The sequence below is a fragment of the Anabrus simplex genome, chromosome 2 (assembly GCF_040414725.1).
Source record: "Anabrus simplex isolate iqAnaSimp1 chromosome 2, ASM4041472v1, whole genome shotgun sequence".
Taxonomy (NCBI): Eukaryota; Metazoa; Arthropoda; class Insecta; order Orthoptera; family Tettigoniidae; genus Anabrus; species Anabrus simplex.
Window position 1 is genome coordinate 1,072,874,171 of NC_090266.1, and position 21,132 is coordinate 1,072,895,302.

General features: G+C 41.6%; 1 long non-coding RNA gene and 1 other non-coding gene across 2 annotated transcripts in view; one reads left to right on the forward strand and one right to left on the reverse strand.

Moving 5' to 3' along the window:
• Positions 1–21,132, reverse strand: part of LOC136863294 (uncharacterized) — a 375,222-nt gene that overhangs the window by 122,751 nt on the left and 231,339 nt on the right. The gene's annotated exons all lie outside the window — the stretch shown is intronic.
• Positions 13,749–13,850, forward strand: LOC136865065 (U6 spliceosomal RNA). Its single transcript, XR_010859450.1, has one exon. It is a non-coding gene; the product is annotated as a U6 spliceosomal RNA (small nuclear RNA).

The following is a 21,132-nucleotide window of genomic DNA, read 5'->3' on the forward strand; positions in this document are numbered from 1 at the left end:
TTGCGTACCCCTTGAGACGACCCCGCGTGCCCACACTGGCACGCGTACCACACTTTGAATGCCACTGCTCTAGTGGAGTCTAGTGTCCCTGATCGGCCTCACCAGCCAGCACGCTCCTGTTTCGGGGCTGTAGATGGGACTTGTTTAATGGACACGACACTTGCCTAAAATCGGGATATTTTGACCATAACCACGGGACCTTCAATTTTGTGTGGAATTCATACCTCATTCTCACCTTTACCGCTTTCTTGAGAAGCTCGTGACAATATTACTTAGAAATACTGTTTCGTTAACGAGGGCCTCCCTAGCGTGCTCGATTCACCCTAAAGTACGACGTTTCAATTTTCCACCAAGAAGACGAAAATTTTAGAAACGAGATGTCCACTTCTGGAGAGGCACATGGCCCTGAAGTTCACTCAGTCTACACCAAAACAGAGTATCATGTTAATTCCTGGGGGCAAAGTCAACGAGTACTGGGCTAAACTTTCTCTATCCCACTTAGTGCTGGGGTTACAAATAGTAGTAGACTTCACCTACTCCTCCGAGAGACTTCACAGCATGTACGGAGATGGATAAAAGAGAATTATTATTATTATTATTATTATTATTATTATTATTATTATTATTATTATTATTATTATTATTATTATTATTATTTTACAGCGCTATGCACATATGCGGAGCGCGATAGAACTTATTTAGCTGATGCTGATTTTTTTCTTCTCCCAAAATCTCCATCTCGGCACTGAACATTTTCCTCCGTTCTTCAGTCCATGATTTATTGGTCCTAGTATTCATTTCCTCAGCAAAATTATGGTTGTTGACTGCTTGTTTGAACTGCAGTCGATCTTGAACAATTTCCAGTGGGATGCCAATTTCCTGAAGGTCTTTTTGTATTTCACTCAGCCAGCTGTTCATGACTTTCATTGAGAGAGCAAGGCTGAGAATCCTTTTGGTGAGCCTGTCATTGTTCATTCTGAGAATGTAGCCATAGAACTTGAATCAACTTTTCCTGATGGTATCTGTGATCATTTCAGAATGGTTATAAAGCTCCCGAGACATCCGTTTCATCAAGATTCCCTCTGGGAAGACTGGACCAAAGATATTCCTCAATATTTTCCTCTCCTATTTCTCTATGTCTTTAATAAGTGATCTGCCTCCAATGATCAAGGTTTCCGAGGCGTATAGAGTTTCAGGTTTGATAACTGAGCTGCAATGTCTTAATTTTACATTCCTAGATATTGAATTTTTGTTATATCTGTTCCAAGTGAGTCTATACACTAGGCCTTCTGTAATTTTGAGATCCTTTCCTTATTTACTTCACGATTCAAGCCTGATGGCTGAATTACTTCTCCTAGGTAGGCCTACATGAAGTTATTCACTTGATTAATTTTGCCGAATTTAGTCTTTTTTATTATTATTATTATTATTAATATTATCATTATTATCATTGTGCAAGATTGTTGTTGTTGCTTCAAAAAGTTGCTTGGGACATTTCAGCGTGTCTCGATTTCCTACTGTATATGAGTTTTGTTTGCCTTTGCTGGCAGGACCTAGTGTTTACTGTGCAATATGTCTTCTGGTATGGGCTAGAGCAATTTTGTTACTTTCATTGATCTGTCTCTGTCTTATCTTTGGCTTTGACAATGTGAAAGTGACTGAGGTATGAGCGATGCTAGTAATGCCATTCCTTATGCAGCTAGTCCCTGCTATGAATGGTGTGAAAACGTTGCTCATAGGGTGGATTGGTGCATGCATTTCAGTGGGCTTGGCAGACTGATATGTAATAGCAACTTCTGGCTCGGTGAGGAAAGCAACGGGAAACTACCTCACTCCTCATTTCCCTAGTACGCCTCTTCATTGATGCCTAGGCCATCTATGACAGCTGATGGCAGAGCTGTTAAGGATCCAACCAGCCTTAGGGCTGAAGATTGAACATACACATGAGTTTTGTGTGATAAAAGAAGCATGTGTGTGTGTGTGTGTGTGTGTGTGTGTGTTTGAAATTTATTGGGGGCTAGGATTGATAAGAAAGCTAACATAGCCCATATTTGTGGTACCATCTCGACGTTCGCCTAGAGTGTAAGTGGGAAACAGTGGAAAATCACCCGTACGATGGTCGAGACTAGGGATTTTCACCTACTGTTCTTTCCAATGTGTCCCTTGACATCTGAGTTTTTATCCTCTCACAGCCCCTCAAACCAAACTTAAATTAGTCGCAGAGCCGAGAAACGAACCCGAAACAATCGATTGAGGACTAGAATTACGCGGTGGACCTATTTTTTAAAGAAAAAAGAATACGCAAGTGTATAGTTTTAATGACTCTTAACATCGTGATCACTGCCACGGGATCTCAAGTTTTAAGTGGAATCCGAACCACAAGAACGTGATCTTTCATTTCAAAATTCCCATTTGCATTGGCCGCCATTGGAACCGCAATCACCAAGGTGAAAGACCGGAGACAATGCCAATTGACTATCACACCATCAGGACCTTATGTATGTATGTATGTATGTATGTATGTATGTATGTATGTATGTATGTATGTATGTATGTATGTATGTATGTATGTATGTATGTATGTATGTACACTGACTGACAGAGCAAATGCAACACCAAGAAGGATTGGTTCGAAAGGGATGAAAGTTGGGGAAAAAACAGAGACGGCACGGACGAATAATTGATGTTTATTTCAAACCGATATGCAGGTTACACAATGCGCACGGCATCGACTCAGTAGGATGTAGGACCACCGCGAGCGGCGATGCACGCAGAAACACGTCGAGGTACAGAGTCAATAAGAGTGCGGATGGTGTCCTGAGGGATGGTTCTCCATTCTCTGTCAACCATTTGCCACAGTTGGTCGTGCGTACGAGGCTGGGGCAGAGTTTGCAAACGGCGTCCAATGAGATCCCACACGTGTTCGATTGGTGAGAGATCCGGAGAGTACGCTGGCCACGGAAGCATCTGTACACCTCGTAGAGCCTGTTGGGAGATGCGAGCAGTGTGTGGGCGGGCATTATCCTGCTGAAACAGAGCATTGGGCAGCCCCTGAAGGTACGGGAGTGCCACCGGCCGCAGCACATGCTGCACGTAGCGGTGGGCATTTAACGTGGCTTGAATACGCACTAGAGGTGACGTGGAATCATACGCAATAGCGCCCAAAACCATGATGCCGCGTTGTCTAGCGGTAGGGCGCTCCACAGTTACTGCCGGATTTGACCTTTCTCCACGCCGACGCCACACTCGTCTGCGGTGACTATCACGGACAGAACAGAAGCGTGACTCATCGGAGAACACGACGTTCCGCCATTCCCTCATCCAAGTCGCTCTAGCCCGGCACCATGCCAGGCGTGTACGTCTATGCTGTGGAGTCAATGGTAGTCTTCTGAGCGGACGCCGGGAGTGCAGGCCTCCTTCAACCAATCGACGGGAAATTGTTCTGGTCGATATTGGAACAGCCAGGGTGTCTTGCACATGCTGAAGAATGGCGGTTGACGTGGCGTGCGGGGCTGCCACCGCTTGGCGGCGGATGCGCCGATCCTCGCGTGCTGACGTCACTCGGGCTGCGCCTGGACCCCTCGCACGTGCCACATGTCCCTGCGCCAACCATCTTCGCCACAGGCGCTGCACCGTGGACACATCCCTATGGGTATCGGCTGCGATTTGACGAAGCGACCAACCTGCCCTTCTCAGCCCGATCACCATACCCCTCGTAAAGTCGTCTGTCTGCTGGAAATGCCTCCGTTGACGGCGGCCTGGCATTCTTAGCTATACACGTGTCCTGTGGCACACGACAACACGTTCTACAATGACTGTCGGCTGAGAAATCACGGTACGAAGTGGGCCATTCGCCAACGCCGTGTCCCATTTATCGTTCGCTACGTGCGCAGCACAGCGGCGCATTTCACATCATGAGCATACCTCAGTGACGTCAGTCTACCCTGCAATTGGCATAAAGTTCTGACCACTCCTTCTTGGTGTTGCATTTGCTCTGTCAGTCAGTGTATGTATGTATGTATGTATGTATGTATGTATGTATGTATGTATGTATGTATGTATGTATGTTAATTATTTTTCTTGTCTCCGTAAAGTGGCGATGCCTTAGCTTAGAGCATATCGCACGTCCACCTGCATGACGATATTTCGAGACGTGGTCCTTCAAGGCTATGATGTAGCACTTAGTAAGCACAGCACGTCTGTAATTGGATGTGGGCTCGCTTTCAGCAGCATACGATTAATTATATCGCCATCAGTTACGGTCGCAGTCGCAATTAGAGTTACACTTCCTTGCCTCAACACATCACTCACAGCATGTCAACCTTTAATAAACCTAAATATCTAGTTAAAACCAACATTTACAAGATATGGTTAAATATGTCACTATCATCATAACTCAGTTATTGATTGTGAAGAAGGTCAAATGCATATCTGGCTCCTTCTCCTTCTGCCTTTAATCCACAGCAGTAGTTCATAATATGACGTCACAGAAGGTAATATATCGTATCTGTTTTAGCGATAAGTACACCCATGGCTGTGATTCTTCACATGTTTTCGAAAAAATACAAATACCAGTGGTGTGGTAGTTTAAACGTGAATTGTGGAACTCAGTGCTGAAGAAATAGGTGAGAGGGACGCAACAGCACAAAATCACACTTTCCTTTTCAACACATATTCATTTCGTTTTCAAAAATATACAGGGTTATTCACCTAACATGTTAAACGGAAATAACTTCTAAACCATTAAAGATATCAGCATTCTGTTTTCATATTCGTAAATGGTACGCAGGGTCTTGTTAAATAACGTGCTACTTAGTCTCATGGGGTGATTAAACACAGAGATATTGATACTAACTCCATATTTTAAATAGAACGGCACAAATTCATACAGCTTATTTAAAAGTTCATCTGTGTACAAGTTCAAATATGTAAGTATTTTCAAAATAGGACAATTACTTTTTGAGATATAAGTAAGAACAGCATGCGCTGTTTTGCATGCCGCATCAGACGGCGTGAAGTCGGGCAAGAACATATTGAAGCGCAAGCAGTTTCCTGGGAGTGAGTTCAGCCACAGAATGGATACCAGGCATGTAAGCACCCCGTACAAATGTGATGGGTTTGCAAAGTGTGTATGAAAGGCGAACACATGACAGGACAGAAAGGGTTGATGTGTTTAAAAGGAATAAAATAAGTACTTTGCCTGGTTACAGTTTATACTACTCAACGAGTTGAGAAATAAACATAACACAAAACACCGGAAGAGCTCCTTTTAGAAAAGCAAATGTTCAGAGCTGATCGTGGTGAGATGGCAGCAACACTATGATTTCTGTTTTATTTTACACGCATTAATCTCCGCAGAGCTCCAACGCGACTGTAGTAGCGTGCATTCGGGAGAACGTAGGTTCGAGTCCTGCCTCGCCCAACCTGAAAGTGATTTTCATGGTGTCACATGTTCAACACCAGGCAAATGCCGGATAGGTACCTTTGTAATAGGCCACGGCCGACTTCCTTTCCAAATCCTTCCCATTCCCATCCGTAAGAAAAAACGCTAAACTGAGCGCAACGTATTACATGTCAAAACAAAACAATACAACTTTAATCTCCCTTCCCCGTTGTGTGTTCGCCAGTCATACAATAACGTTGCACACCCAGGGTATGTTACGGTACATCACATTATGTTTACAGTACATGCCTGGTATCCGTTCTGTGGCTGGAATCAAGACCAGGAAGCAGCTTGCGCCTCAATATGTCCTTGCCCGACTTCACGCCGTCTGATGCGGCATGCAAAACAGCGCATGCTGTTCTTATTTATATCTGAAAAAGTAATTGTCCTATTTTGAAAATACTTACATATTTGAACTGGTAGGCAGTTGATATTTTAGGCCAGCTGTATGAATTTGTGCCGTTCCATTTAAAAATATGGAGTTAGTATCAATATCTCGGTTATTAATCACTCCATGAGACTAAGTAGGTTATTTTACAAGACCCTGGGTACCATTTACGAATATGAAAACAGAATACCGATATCTTTAATGGTTTAGAAGTTATTTCTGTGTAACCTGTTAGGTGAATAACCCTGTATATCCTAACGGATTTAGAACAACATTTAAGTGACTGGGAATAAGAACCTAAGAGTGTCCATTCGATTATTATTATTATTATTATTATTATTATTATTATTATTATTAATGATGAAATATTTTTGAGATTATACCGCGTAATAAAGTAGGCAATATAAACAAATTCAACGTACGTTTTGGAAGGTACCTTGCCTTTCTTCGTCGGGAGAAAACAGAAAACGGAAACACGACGCATCAGTGGTTGCTAAGAGAAATACCGGGTGAGTTGGCCGTGCGGTTAGGGGCGCGCAGCTGTGAGCTTGCATCCGGGGGATAAAGAGTTCGAGCCCCACTGTCGGCAACCCTGAAAATGGTTTTTCGTGGTTTCCCATTTTCACATCAGCAAATGCTGGGGATGTACCTTAATGAAGGCCACGACCGCTTCCTTCCCACTCCTAGCCTTTCCCTATTCCATCGTCGTCATAAGACCTATCTGTATTGGTGCGACGTAAAGCAGCTTGCAAAAAATGCTAAGAGAAAGCAACAAAGAACTTAAAATAATGCCCTAAGACGTAATAGGGACGCCATTTTATCCCCATGCTAGGAAGAACGAATGGCAGCAATAAACCATCACTTTCTGATGGCTGTGATAATACGTAGCCATGATTCACTGAGGTTGAAGCCTGTATCGCGGTTGAAATTATCTGGGTGTTTACGTATTTCAACCGCCTCCCTGATAATTCTGGGGCGAAATTGTCTTATACGAGCAAGAACATCAACTCGTTGGAACATGACATCATGACCAGGTGTCAAAGCATGGTCAGCAACAGCTGATTTCGTCTTTCATCGACTTCTCCGATGTGGACCTCTCTGACCTCCGCATCAACTCAACCTTATTTTTGCTCGGCCTGGGGCTCTTCATCGATACTCAAGCTCCCTGCCGACCTGAATGAAGCACATGGCCGACTCCGCACTGGACGTCAGTCTCCACAGACTACACTTCACTCTATCCATCATGGCCAATACCACCACCACCACCACCACCACCTCTGCCTTCGCCTATCGTTATATTCCTATCACCACAGCAACATTTGCCGACCCATCACCGATTCTTACAACGACACGTCTTCTGCCACCATACCCTGCCCCGCCCAATTACCTTCCCATCCCTCCCTGCTACTCCATGAGTTCGCCCATCAACGAAGACGCCTCAGCAACGCCACCGGTAACGCAGCCATCCACCTCCGTAGATATCGCACGAGAATCATCATTGCCACCGCCACCACCAGTTCGCACCACTGCAGAAGCCGCTCGAGAACCGCCACCAGATCGCACCACCATGTACAGTTGTGGCCTACGCGGCGTGGATCCTGACTTCCCTAACCAAGAAATCCTCCAAGAATTGAATCTTGCAGAAATCTCTGTCCGTCGATTATGCGTCGGTTTCAGAACCGTAGAGATCAAAGATTTACTACAACCGTTGCTCTCAAAGGTGGTTCTCAAGGTGTTAATTTCCTCTTGTAGAGTAGACACTCCACAAATCCGTGAAAGTCTACACTATATTATTATTATTATTATTATTATTATTATTATTATTATTATTATTATTATTATTATTAGAGGAAAGTGCCCAAAGCAGGACCCCCATTTTGTTTCTGATGAATAAAAAAATAGAAAATATTAAGAAATTATGTTTTAAGAGCATGTAATATTTACTTCAAAAGGTTATGCACCGTTTACATTTTACTTTTAGAAAATATAACTAAAAGTTAGTATTTTAAAAATATCTCCTAAAATCCTACACTTCGGCAATTCGAAAAGGTTACCGAAATCGGACCCCTTGTAAAAAATACTCGATATAACGCTTAAAAAAATTAGAAAATATATTAAATCAGAGAAAACATAGCCTAATCAATTTTCAAAGTATAACTATTACAGGTTTCAGTATAATGTACACGTCCATTTCAACCCCAGCACAGCGAGCACATAACGCACATGACCCAAAATTCTCCTTTGGAATCCTCCGAAAATTTGCTGTCACAAAACATGCACCAAGCATCATCTTTGGATGGGGAAACTCCCGGGAGATGCTCCAATTCAGGTGTTCCAGATGAAGCACTGTTTTCATCTTCGGTGCTTGTTTCTTTCACATTTGTCTCAAAATTTAGTTGTCTTTTCACGAGTCCTTTCTTGAAGGCTCTACTGCTGAACGACGTACCCGGCCACGATTGCTTTTACGTCCTTGAGCAGGATTCCGTGCTTGCTTTTCAATTTCCTTGACTCCTTTAGCTCTTTTCGCTTCTACCAATTGGCCTTAATAAGTCATAAATGTGTTACATCTCTACAGGCCTTTCGCCCCCTATTGTGGGTCCTCTTTTTCATTTTTGGAATGGGAGTAATGTCAAACGGGCTTTTCTTAGAAGATGTGGAATCCTGTGGATCCTCAAGTGTAGGTGATGACAAAGGAGCAGCCTGGACTGCCGAAAATGTTGATGATTGGTTTGGATCGAAATCTATAATAACTTGTGGCTCGTCCACATCAAATTCTTCTCTGTTCTCTGTAAAGCTCCGATTTCCTCCAATTTGTTTCTTTAAAACAGATTCATAGAAAGAGGAATCTCGTTTTATATTTCCCTCTTCAATGTATTCGGCATGTGAGAACAGCTTCTTGTTCAAGGGGGTATATGTATGTTACTTTAAATCCATTGATTGCTATTTGAGCTGTTTGGCATCTAATATAGGCTTTGACAAACAGTTCCATTACATTAAAAAGCATTGACAGAACGATCATTGTGCCTTAAATACTGCTTGATTTGCTCGCTGTAGTAAACCTTGAGAGGACCCATGAAAATTTTATCCAAAGGTTGTACTTTGTATGAGGAATGAGGTGGCAGCGACACAATGGTAACATGATTTGTTTTTGCCAAGTCGATCACATCAATATTCTGTGTGTGGCTAAAGTGGCCATCCAAGAGCAACAGTACAGGTTTTTCCTTTGGAGTATCGACAAACTCGATGAAGTGTCGAAACCACTGAGTGAAGGCGTTGATTTGGATCCACGCTGAAGGTTGCACTGCAAAGACTGCTCCTGACGGAGCCCCTTTTTTCAACTGTTCAAAATTACTAAAGGGGGCACAAATGAGACACTAGCATTCATACAAGCAACAATCGTTATAAGGGCCCCACGTTCTCCCGATGTCAAAGCGGCTACTTTCTTTTTTTTACTCTTAAGCCCAATTACTTTCGCTATTTTAGATTGTACCACAGTAATGCCGATCTTATCAAGGTTGTAAACTCTGTCAGGAGTGAATTTACCATTCTCATATAGATCTTGCAGAAGGTTATAGAATTTCTGTGTGGTTTCTTTGCTGAACCCAAGAGCCCTGCTATAGGATGTTCCGGTAAGCTTTCTTTCTGACAGTTTGGTTTTGTGACGTTGAAGAAAAAGTCTAACCAGCAATTCCATCTTTGAAAGGGGGTCAATGTTATTTCTCCCTGCCAATTGTACGGCCATTCTTCGCAGGTCATTACGAGTAAGTCCAAAAAAAGAAGCTTCCATAGCAAGACAATAGTGAACCAGTTCTTCTTCAAGACCTTTATCCAAAACTGTAGGTCTGCCTCTCTTTATTTTTGCTGCTTTCTCAGGTGGACCGTACCTTCATATTGGACAACCTCATGATGTTGTTTTCGGAACATTAAACTGTTTACTGGCCTTCTACCAACCCATTTTCTTTTTCCGAACAGCGTCAATAGCTTTAGTCATTTTAGACGGACTCCACTTTCTTTGATCAACCTTCCCCATTATCCTCTTGGAATCTGCAACAAAATTCCAAGAGAATAAGAGTGTGTACAAATACAGGCAGACTTTAAGCATGAAAAATAAGGGGTCCGGTTTAGGCAACTGTGGGTGGTCCGGTTTGCGTGACTATAGCCAACATTTCGTTAACCCAATACATTCCTAATCACAAATCTATATGAAATGGTTTCGTGATAAACATTAACTTTAAACCTTACCATTTAAGAATATATAGAGTTTGGGCCTATATCTGGGGGAAATAACGAATCATATAGCACAAAATAAAAACTTACCACTGTCAGAACACTTTAATGGCGAACTGATAAGCAACACGCGAAGCAGGTGACGTGTGCGTTTCGCTACAGAGTGGTAGATGCCTAAACTACTATTTACACTCGGTCCCGCTAGAGTTCAGGAGAATACAGAGCCAGAAGACCGGGGTCCGCATTAGGGGGAGGGGTCCGGTTATGGGCACTTTCCTCTATTATTAAGCAAAACAAGGAGATATCCGTACAGGCCATGAATGTCCAAAGACGAAAGGAAGGTAGAGGGCAACGTTACTAGTAAACTCGACACTGAGTGGATTAGAGAATTCCATTCTTTGCTCGGCCGCCCTTATCCCCTGAAAGGGGCTAAACCTGTGGCACATACAGCCTAATTCAGGCTTTGATTCCCCAAGACGACTGCTGCCCGGTCAGATGACCTCAAAACACAGGAGTGCCTCGTAGTCCGCGTATGACATTCTCAGCCGTATTACTTGACTTTCGTGACCGAGTGCGATACCTCTCGTATCAGATATGTTTTTAGTTCGTCCCACCAGGCTGACTGAATCACATCCCGGCCCTCATCCTGGAAATTCAATTCTCGGACTGGCCGGAAGTCAAACCCGGGGCCTAGGAGTCCGAGGCAAGTGCACTACCCCTTCACTAAGATCTCACAATTCTATTGGTTCTCTATAAAGTTGAGCTCCGGTCCTCACATAGAAATGGAACATATTTTATTCGTTTAAGGAAAATCTTCATAGTGTGCGGGTTGACTGAGAGTTTCGGGCCTTGTAGTTGTTAGCTTACATTAGGGAAATCGTGCGTTCGAACCCCATTATCGGCAGTCCCGAAGATAATTTCAGTGGTTTCCATTTTCAGATCACACAATTGATGGGGCTACTCCTTCATTAATGCCGCGGTCGCTTCCTTCCCAGGCATTATCCTACATTTGTCTGAACAGGTGAGACGTTAAACAATTTGGGGAAAAACCTTCATTCATCTAACGCAGGGCCTCTCAGGGTGCATGCGCCCGGTGCATGCACTGTGCACGGTGCAAAAGACGACTTCGCTTGGTTGCCCAGAGTTCAGACCCCCACTCCTCGATTTGGAGCAATAGCGCTCTCCCTCTCTCTCTCTCTCCACGCCTGTCTCGCTCGCTCCTCCTGTCTCCCTCTTCCTCGCTTGCCCCGTAGCGCTCCAAATCCGAGCCGAGTTGTGCCGAGCTTAGCCGGGTAGCCCAGAGACGAAGCGTTAGTCCGAGCCGAACCGAGCCGAGCCGAGTGGAGCCGATGCACTGTGCTCAGGAACTCTGCGCCGCTGCTTGCACCCGTGAGATTCTGGACGTTGCCCTAATCTAACGACTCATCATCCATTCTACAATATTAGTTTACATTACCGTAATTTTAAAATAATATCCATGTTTATTTGGGCGAAAATATTCTACTTACAATTCTCCATATGATATATGATGTAAATATCTGCCTACTGTGGCTGTTGAACGTAAGATAGCCATAAGGTTAGGAAAAATTTAAGATACATTTTTTCGCCCGATCTTACATGAACATAGTTTTTAAATTGCAGAAAGATAAACTAATATTGTGGAATGTATGGCGAATAATTAGATGGGTGGAGATTTTCTTAAACGAATAAAACTGGTTTCATTTTTGCCTAAAGATCGGAGTTGAACTTTATGGAGAACCAATATAAATTAATATGGCCCTTGCACAATTTTAGTAATCACAGACTAGTCACTCTGTAGTGTCGAATACACTGCCACATGCAGGAGCGGTAGTCTGTCTTGAAATATTTCCCTCCCTATTACTTTTTAAGTTACAGCGTATTATGCATTGTTTCTCCAAGACCTGTTTTACAAGCCGTTGGACTTGGTGTACACGTGAGAATACGGCTCTAACACAATGCCTGCTCATATCATAACAGACAAGAGAACAACTGAATAAAAATAGATAATTACTACATTACATGCCACTTCATATTCTTCCTGTTTGATAGCATATTCAGCAATGATCGTTGACCATCACCAAGCGTTCACCTTCCACACAACGTCGAACTCAGGGACGTTCATCTCACCGCACCCAGAGAAGCACTTGCTAACAGATCATGGAGATAAAAATCAACGCTGCGTAATACTTGGGGCGCTCAGAGCTCACGGGAATCAAGTTACAATAAGACAGTTTTGAGAAAAATAGACAACGTTTTTGGTTAATATTTATTTACAGGGAAAAGCTTACAGTGTTTTAAAATGTATTATTTCTGTGTTTTTATATTGTACTTTGAGTGAAAATGTAAAATTATGGACTTGATTCTTTCGTGTTCTTCTTTTGTATTGTACTTGTATTTTTGTATGTATTCTTGATTTCTTGGTTTTATTAAGGGAACAGTAAATAAAACACCTTTCTTGAAGTAATAATAATAATAATAATAATAATAATAATAATAATAATAATAATAATAATAATAATAATAATAATAATAATTTGTTCTGTACCGGGCGAGTTGGCCGTGCGCGTAGAGGCGCGCGGCTGTGAGCTTGCATCCGTGAGATAGTAGGTTCGAATCCCACTATCGGCAGCCCTGAAAATGGTTTTCCGTGGTTTCCCATTTTCACACCAGGCAAATGCTGGGGCTGTACCTTAATTAAGGCCACGGCCACTTCCTTCCAACTCTTAAGCCTTTCCTATCCCATCGTCGCCATAAGACCTATCTGTGTCGGTGCGACGTAAAGCCAATAGCAAAAAAAAAAAATGTTCTGTATCTCTCCTTATAACAAATATTTCCAAACAGAAACTTATCTCATTGGATTTGGATTCAAAGAAAAACGTATTGCCTTGTGTTTTCTTGTTGATGCTCAGGCGGAATGTATGGCAGTAAATCCGCCTTGTCCTTTGTCTTCGCTTTTGTTACTCGTCGACGTTCGGTATAAAAATTCTGAATTTGCTGAATTTTACAAAAGCGTGTCATGTAATTCTCCTTCACAGTGTAACCATCTCATAGTCAGCCAGTTGAAGTCATAACCATCAACTGTTTTCTGTCTGTTAGTTACTGAATTTCCCAAGCTTACAGCCGATAAGAAATCTGAGAATTTCATTTCAATGACCTCAAATCATGGGTGGGTGGGGGTGGGGGACGTTTTCTTTGCTTGTCTAACGATATCTATCCAGTCATTTCGTGTGTAAAAATGTTTGATATTTTCCTACTGTTTTCCTTCACTAAACCTAAGTAATTATTACATTAACCTGCGCTAGAAGGCTGATATTCCGATGCCTTATCATCAATATATGGAGACAAATCACTCATCATCCTCAATCCTTTTTTAATTAAAGCTGGCATATGGACAGAACAAACCATGTACATTTTAACAACGGACTTGTTCCCATTGTGCTCCGTACAAAACGCTGCTTCCCTCTATGCTCAACAGTATTGCTAATCGTGTAAGAGTTGTTTAAAATATCTGGACTTGCATCTTTTATACTCTGAAATCAGCTTCACATGTAGTACTAGTAATACTAGGTGGAATATCTCCAATATGACCAAGAACTGACTTGAATCCCTTGTGCTCTGAACGTCTCACTTGATGAAGAGAAGGGAGGAGACGTGAAATTTTTATCTACAGTAGGTAGGGGGTACATGTGTATAAATTTCAACGATGCAGAGAAGTTAAGCAGGACACTGCGCAAAGATGACACGTAAATTCGTGAAGCGTTCCACAGTTTTTAATGCCGTACTTGTGGGTTTGTTTCCCGGCCAGTCTAGGAATTATATTTTTGAAATGAGGGTCGAAAAGGCGTTCAATCAGCCTCGTGAGATCAAGTGACGGGCTGTTGATACGGGAGGTAGTTGGACAGGTAAGGAGAGCAATCAATACGGCTGAGAATGTCATCACACTGACCATGTGGCACTCCACTATCTGCGCAGCAGCCGTCTGGGCAAGCCAAGGTCCTAATGGGCTGTTGCGCCACGGGGCGGGGCTGGTTTTGTTTGTTGGTATCCCAATGTCCTCACAAAGATAGAACATGAGCTATGTTTCAAATCCGAAAGAAATTGCTTTTCCCGAACCGTGCTATAAATCTTACCAAACAAGGAAAAGGAGTACTGAAAGTTATTGTCATATGTAATGCTATTTAACACTGTATTTGGGTTAACGTTGCTTTGCTTCGAAATTTCAGCGATTACTTCGGTAAATAAGAATATTATGATATTCAACATAAGACTGTAAATGTAATTATGTCAAAATTAATATTATACTAACTTTAAAGCATGTATATGCACCCGTACATAACAGCATATGACACTAAGTTACTCCTATGTATTCCATGAAGAAACGTACCCAATCAAGTTTGACGAACTGTCTCGAAACAACATTTTCTTGAAAGTTACAATTTATACGATACTTTACATATTATCAGTCCTACTATGATTGATTCATCCAGTGAATAATAGTGTAATATTAATAACTTACGTAATAATGCACAATAATATGTAAAATGTCCGACTCGTTGGCTGAATGGTCAGCGAACTGGCCTTCGGTTCAGAGGGTCCCGGGTTCGATTCCCGGCCGGATCGGGGATTTTAACCTTCATTGGTTAATTTCAGTGGCTCGGGGGTTGGGTGTTTGTGCTGTCCCCAACATCCCTGCAACTCACACACTACACATAACACTATCCTCCACCACAATAACACGCAGTTACCTACATATGGCAGATGCCGCCCACCCTCATCGGAGGGTCTGCCTTACAAGGGTTGCACCCGGCTAGAAATAACCACACGAAATTATTATTATTATTATTATTATTATTATTATTATTATTATTATTATTATTATTATTATTATTATTATTATTATTATATGTAAAATACAACCAATGATTGCAGTTTTATGCCAATATCTCTAAACACCACTTTTTCTCACTTGGCTCGTTCAAATGTGTTTAGGCTGGTAATTAAATTTAAAATGTTAAATTTACTACCGGTCTGAGTGGCTCGAACGGTAAATGTCGGCCCCCATCGAGGTGCATCAGTGAGGAACTTCATGAAGAAGTTGGCAGGTTCGACTTGGCTCAGTTCGATGGTAATTGAAGATGTTGAAATACTGTACCAGTGGCGTGCGGTGAACATATTCGTTATCCCTGCTGCAAAAATTAAGAAAATAAGCTATTGTAGCCCCACCACTCTCTCTACAGCCAACGTTAGTATTCTATACACTCACTTGATAACAACGTGGAAATATAACAAGCAAACAGATCAGACAATAAATAAATAAATAAATAAATAAATAAATAAATAAATAAGACAATGTATGTATTAAAGAACTTAAGAAATTATAATTCATTTAAATAAGAATATTTCCAACCAAGTACTCATACATATTTCCAAATTGGTATTGACGGCACCACTCATAACTTAAGCTACAGCAGATTTTAAACAATGTACTAACAGATTCACCCGCCGACGCTTCGTAATAGTATAGTCATGTTTTTCACAGAAAAATACTGGGACTAACTTCTTGTTTTTAACATAAAAAGCCTAACCTAAACTGAATGAGCTAAATTTAGAAGGTGTTTTTACAGTCGCTGAAGTTTAACAGTTTCACTGGCTTACTAAACGTAGATACAGCAACGCCAAACAAGGGAAATTATTCCTCACGATGTATACCACTGTTATATTCACCACGAATGCCACAGAACTCGCGAAAACTTCACCTGTAAACCAAGAGGGACGCTACAAAAATTCACAATATTCCACCATTACAGGCAAACCCACTCATACAAAGCAACCAAATACAAAATTCTTGTACTTCGCGCTTGGCGCTGTGTTCATGCTGGGCAACCTAAATATTTTTTCACGTGCATCGAAAAACGTACTCTGCATGTGCCTTCAGTGAATCGCTCCCAAAGACTTTATGCATCCAGAAATCCAAAAATAAAATAAATCTTTTCTATTACAATTGATTTCATAAAATGGGTATTTTTATTAGCAAAAATATGTGCAAGTGGCTATACTGTTTTCTTCTTGTGCCTGTGGCGTGTGGCACTGAACACTTCGAGTGTTAACTAACACGTACTGTGTAGAGATGAGAAGAATGCAAGAATGAGGAATGTGGCCTGTAAGCACGAACTTCCTGTTCTGCCCAGACAGATCGGTTCTTATCTGCTCGTATCTGCTACACGAAAACATTGACTCACACTTTGCAGTTTGCTGGATTACAACTGACAAAAGCGATGAGCTGCCAGTAGAAGATAATATAAAGTCGCCTGGATAGTAGCACAGTTGCTATGGTAACCATTGCGTCACTGGCTCTGCTGATGAAAACCCCTTCGCCCCGTGCCTCACCGGGCATGTGCATTCTTCCGATCTCCCAACAGTACCGAAGCTAGCTGATCCGCTACCGTAAGACGCTGTGAATCTCGAGCGAGTCCAACACGTATCACCTCGCCTCCCCAAGCGAAGGAGGCTTAGAGCAAACACGTCAACCAAGCGACTTGAATTTCGCGGGAGTTGCCGGCAAAGACACCCAGCTCGCTGGAGAGACCTGAACTGCGGTAGAGTGAACGGGTTATGGAGACAGCTGTACTTGTATTGACTTAGCTGTTTGCATTTTTAACTTGATAAAGAAACGTTCTAAGGTATAATAAGAAAATGTAAATACAAAATTATTTGGGATAGCACGGGTTCAGTGCACACCACTGTGAAATATGTCAGCCTCGCGTCGGAGGATTTACCAGAACGTAAAAGAATTCTTGCAGAACAAAATTCCGGCACGTTGCGACTCCGAAGAACGTTCAGAGGGACATAAAAACAATATCATTAAGAGTATAAATGTACTCTTCTTCTTCTTCTTTTTCTACCGCTTTTCTCACATCTGTGGGGTCGCGGGGTCGAACTGTGTCGCACATGTGGATTTGGCCTTTTTACCGCCGGATGTCCTTCCTGACGCCAACCCAATATGGAGGGATGTAATCACTATTGCGTGTACCGAGCTCGATAGCTGCAGTCGCAATTGCAATCATTTGATCTAATGTAATGGATTCACAAAATTTTAAATAAGAGATTTGAAGGGTTGTTTCTTCTTTAGTTGTATGCCTTCTGTGTTCAAAAGTCTGCATTCAAATCCTGGCACAATCGTCAGGCATTTAAAAGTGGTTAAATGTGGAAATCGAAGAATATATGAAGAGATAGAAGTTTTAATACAATATGTAAAAGGTGATGAGAATCTAATTGTGATGGGAGACTGGAATGCAGTGGTAGGCCAAGGAAGAGAAGGTAATACAGTAGGAGAATTCGGATTGGGACAAAGGAACGAAAGAGGAAGTCGGCTGGTTGAATTCTGCACCGGTAATAATTTAGTCCTTGCCAATACTTGGTTCAAACACCACAAACGACGGCTGGAAGAGGCCTGGAGACACGGGAAGGTATTAAATAGACTTCATTATGATTCGGCAGAGATTCAGAAACCAGGTGTTGGTGTTGGTGTTGGATTGCAAAACTTTCCCAGGAACAGACGTGGACCACAAATGCCATATGAAGTTGAAGAAATTGAGGAAAGGAAATAATGCAAAAAGATGGGATCTAGACAAGTTGAAAGAAAAGAGTGTAAGGGATTGTTTCAAGGTACATGTTGCACAAGAGCTAAATGAAAAGGCTGAAGGAAACACAATAGAGGAAGAGTGGATATTCATGAAAAATGAAGTCAGTAGGGCTGCTGAAGAAATGTTAGGAAAGAAGAAAAGATCAACTAAGAATCAGTGGGTAACTCAGGAGATACTAGACCTGATTGATGAACGAGGAAAATACAAGAATGCTAGAAATGAAGAAGGCAGAAAGGAATACAGGCGATTAAAGAATGAAGTGGATAGAAAGTGCAAGGTAGCTAAGGGATAATGGCTGAAGGAGAAGTGCAAGGATGTCGAAGGTTGTATGGTACTAGGAAAGGTAGATGCTGCATACAGGAAAATCAAGGAAGCCTTTGGAGAAAGGAAATCCAGATGTATGAATATTAAGAGCTCACATGGAAAGCCACTTCTAGGGAAAGAAGACAAAGCAGAAAGATGGCAGGAACATATCCAACAGTTGTATCAAGGTAAAGATGTAGATAATTTGGTTCTGGAACATGAAGAGGCTGTTGATGCTGATGAAACGGGAGACCCAATTTTGAGGTCAGAGTTTGACAGAGCTGTGAATGACCTCAATAGGAACAAGGCACCTGGAATTGATGACATTCCCTCTGAAATATTGACTGCCTTAGGAGAAACCAGCATGGCAAGGTTATTCCATTTAGTGTGTAAGATGTACGAGACAGGAGAAGTCCCATCCGATTTTCGGCAGAATGTTGTTATACCTATTCCCAAGAAATCCGGTGCTGACAGGTGTGAAAACTACCGCACCATTAGTTTAATATATCATGCCTGCAAAATTTTAACACATATTATTTACAGAAGAATGGAAAAACAAGTTGAAGCTGAGTTGGGAGAAGATCAGTTTGGCTTCAGAAGAAATGTAGGAACACGTGAAGCAATCCTGACTTTACGTCTGATCTTAGAGGATCGAATCAAGAAGGACAAGCCCACGTACATGGCATTCGTAGATCTAGAAGCAGATTAGAGCAGATGTAGGATGCAGTAGTTACGTAGAAATGAAAAGGTTATCACAGGATAGGGTGGCATGGAGAGCTGTATCAAACCAGTCTATGGACTGATGACTCAAACAACATTATTATTATTATTATTATTATTATTATTATTATTATTATTATTATTATTATTATTATTATTATTTTATTATTATTTACTATGAGGCCTGCTAGGGATCACATGTCCATTTCTATTCAACCTTTCTTGTTGTTTTCTCTTCCATTGTTTGCGGTATTTCTTCTTCATAGCGCTATGCTTTATTCTTCTCTCCTCAGACCACTTTGGACTGGGTTTCTTTCCATTCCTCCTTGGAATCCTTCCATTCTTAAATCTCTTTTTTTCTATTCTTTCTATAGTTTTCTCTCCTCATATTTTTTTTTTTTCTAAATGTTTCTCGACCTCTTGTATCCAGCTCATTGACTTTTTCTCCCAAATTAAGTTGAATATATGTTTTGTCAATCTTTATTCTGTATCCATTCTATAGATATGTCCAAAAATAGCAATCTCCTTTTTCTTATTGTTTCTGTTATATTTTCTATGTTCTGGTGTATTTCTTTACTTCTTCTACTTCCCCTCCTCTTCTTATTCTTCTTCTTATTACACCGATTTTCCCACACTCTGGTGGGGCCACGCCTGCAAACTAGTAGCACATCTCAATTTGGCCCTGTTTTACGGCCGGATGCCCTTCCTGACAATAACCCCATGTGAAGGATATATTAACTACGCATGCTTATAGTAAAGTGTGCTTTAGACAAACGCGCAATATATTAAAGAGTAAGATAAGGAATACTTTGTTACCAAATACCATAACACGGGACGAGGGATAGACCCTTCTAACGAGGGAAGCATTTGTGCTCGAACGCTCCGAACTGTATGAAAATTTGTAAGAAAGCTCAAATATTATACCTGAAGGCATATGTAGGGTTATTTTCCGTGTAACATTACACATTTGACCAAATGAGTAATATCAAGTAGTTGCGGATTTTAAAATTATGCTATGGCGCTTGGTCGCAACATAAAATGACCGGAAATCACGTATTGAAATAAATTAAATTATCAGTAAATGTGTTATACGTACAAGGCTATTACTTACCTAATTTACAATCAGTTGTTGATATGAATGTAACGTGTCTCCGTACATCTTCAGTCAATATCAAAATGAAGATGGGCTCTTCTATAAAGTGTTCGACGCACAATGCAGCGTAATAAGAAGCACATACTACTCGTAAGCCAATCATCTTCAATGTTGCGATCAAACGTCATAGCATGATAGTTTTAACCGCAAATATTTCAAGTTATTTGTTATCAAATGAATAATTTTACACGGAGGAAAAACTCTACAACTGTTTTCAGTGACCATATTTGAGCTTTCCTATCAATTTTCGTCCAATACAAAAAACACGAATACTCCCTCGTAAGTCTGAAGCTGATCCTTTCGCAAGAGAGTCCTGCCAGTTTTTACGTCAGTAAGTGTACGCTGTGTAGACCCATCCCGGAATCGAACTCGGGAGCCTATTGACCAAAGGCCTCAGTGTTCACTATTTATCCAAGGAGCTGGACAAATGCGATACATCTCTATCAATAGCACATTAATTAATTCCTTTCCAGGGCAAAATTTCAGCTCCCCACCGTTCGTGTAGAAAGATAGTGGAGACATTATTATTGTTATTATTATTATCATCATCAAGTAAGAACATCTTCATACGGGTCATGGAGGTATTTAGAGGAGCAGAAGGTAACCTCGGCACTAAGTGGCATAGGGTGGTAAGCTGTACGCTAGGCCACCTTTGTTACCAGGAATTAATTTGGTATTAATCTCTGTTATAGGCTGAGTGAACCCCAGGGTCATCTGCCTCTCCTTAAGTGGAAGTGAACTGTATGTACGTCTATCTTTTAGTCGCGTTTCCTTATACGGCGTCGGGTATGAGGTGAAATGAAATTAAATGCCATGCTTTTTAGGGCCGGATGCCGTTCCTGAGGCAGTGCAGATGAAATGAATGATGGCGAATGAAACTGGGAAGATGGTGGAAGGAATCGGCCGTTGCCTATGATTGGAATTGTCTTGGCATTTGCCTAGAAGTGAAAATGGGAAACGACTGAAAACCAATTCTCAGGACAGCCGATGGTGGGCATCGAAACCACTCATCTCCCGAATGCAGAGCTTGGTTCTATAGCCGTAGCGTATTAACACACGCGGCCACTCCGCACAGTATCCATAAGTGGAAGTATCGTATCTAAATGTCTCGACTTTCTGACAGGGAATCGACCCTCGTCCTGTGTGGTGAGCCAAGCACGCCTCCACCACTTCAGATAGGCAGCCCCATGTTATTATTATTATTATTATTATTATTATTATTATTATTATTATT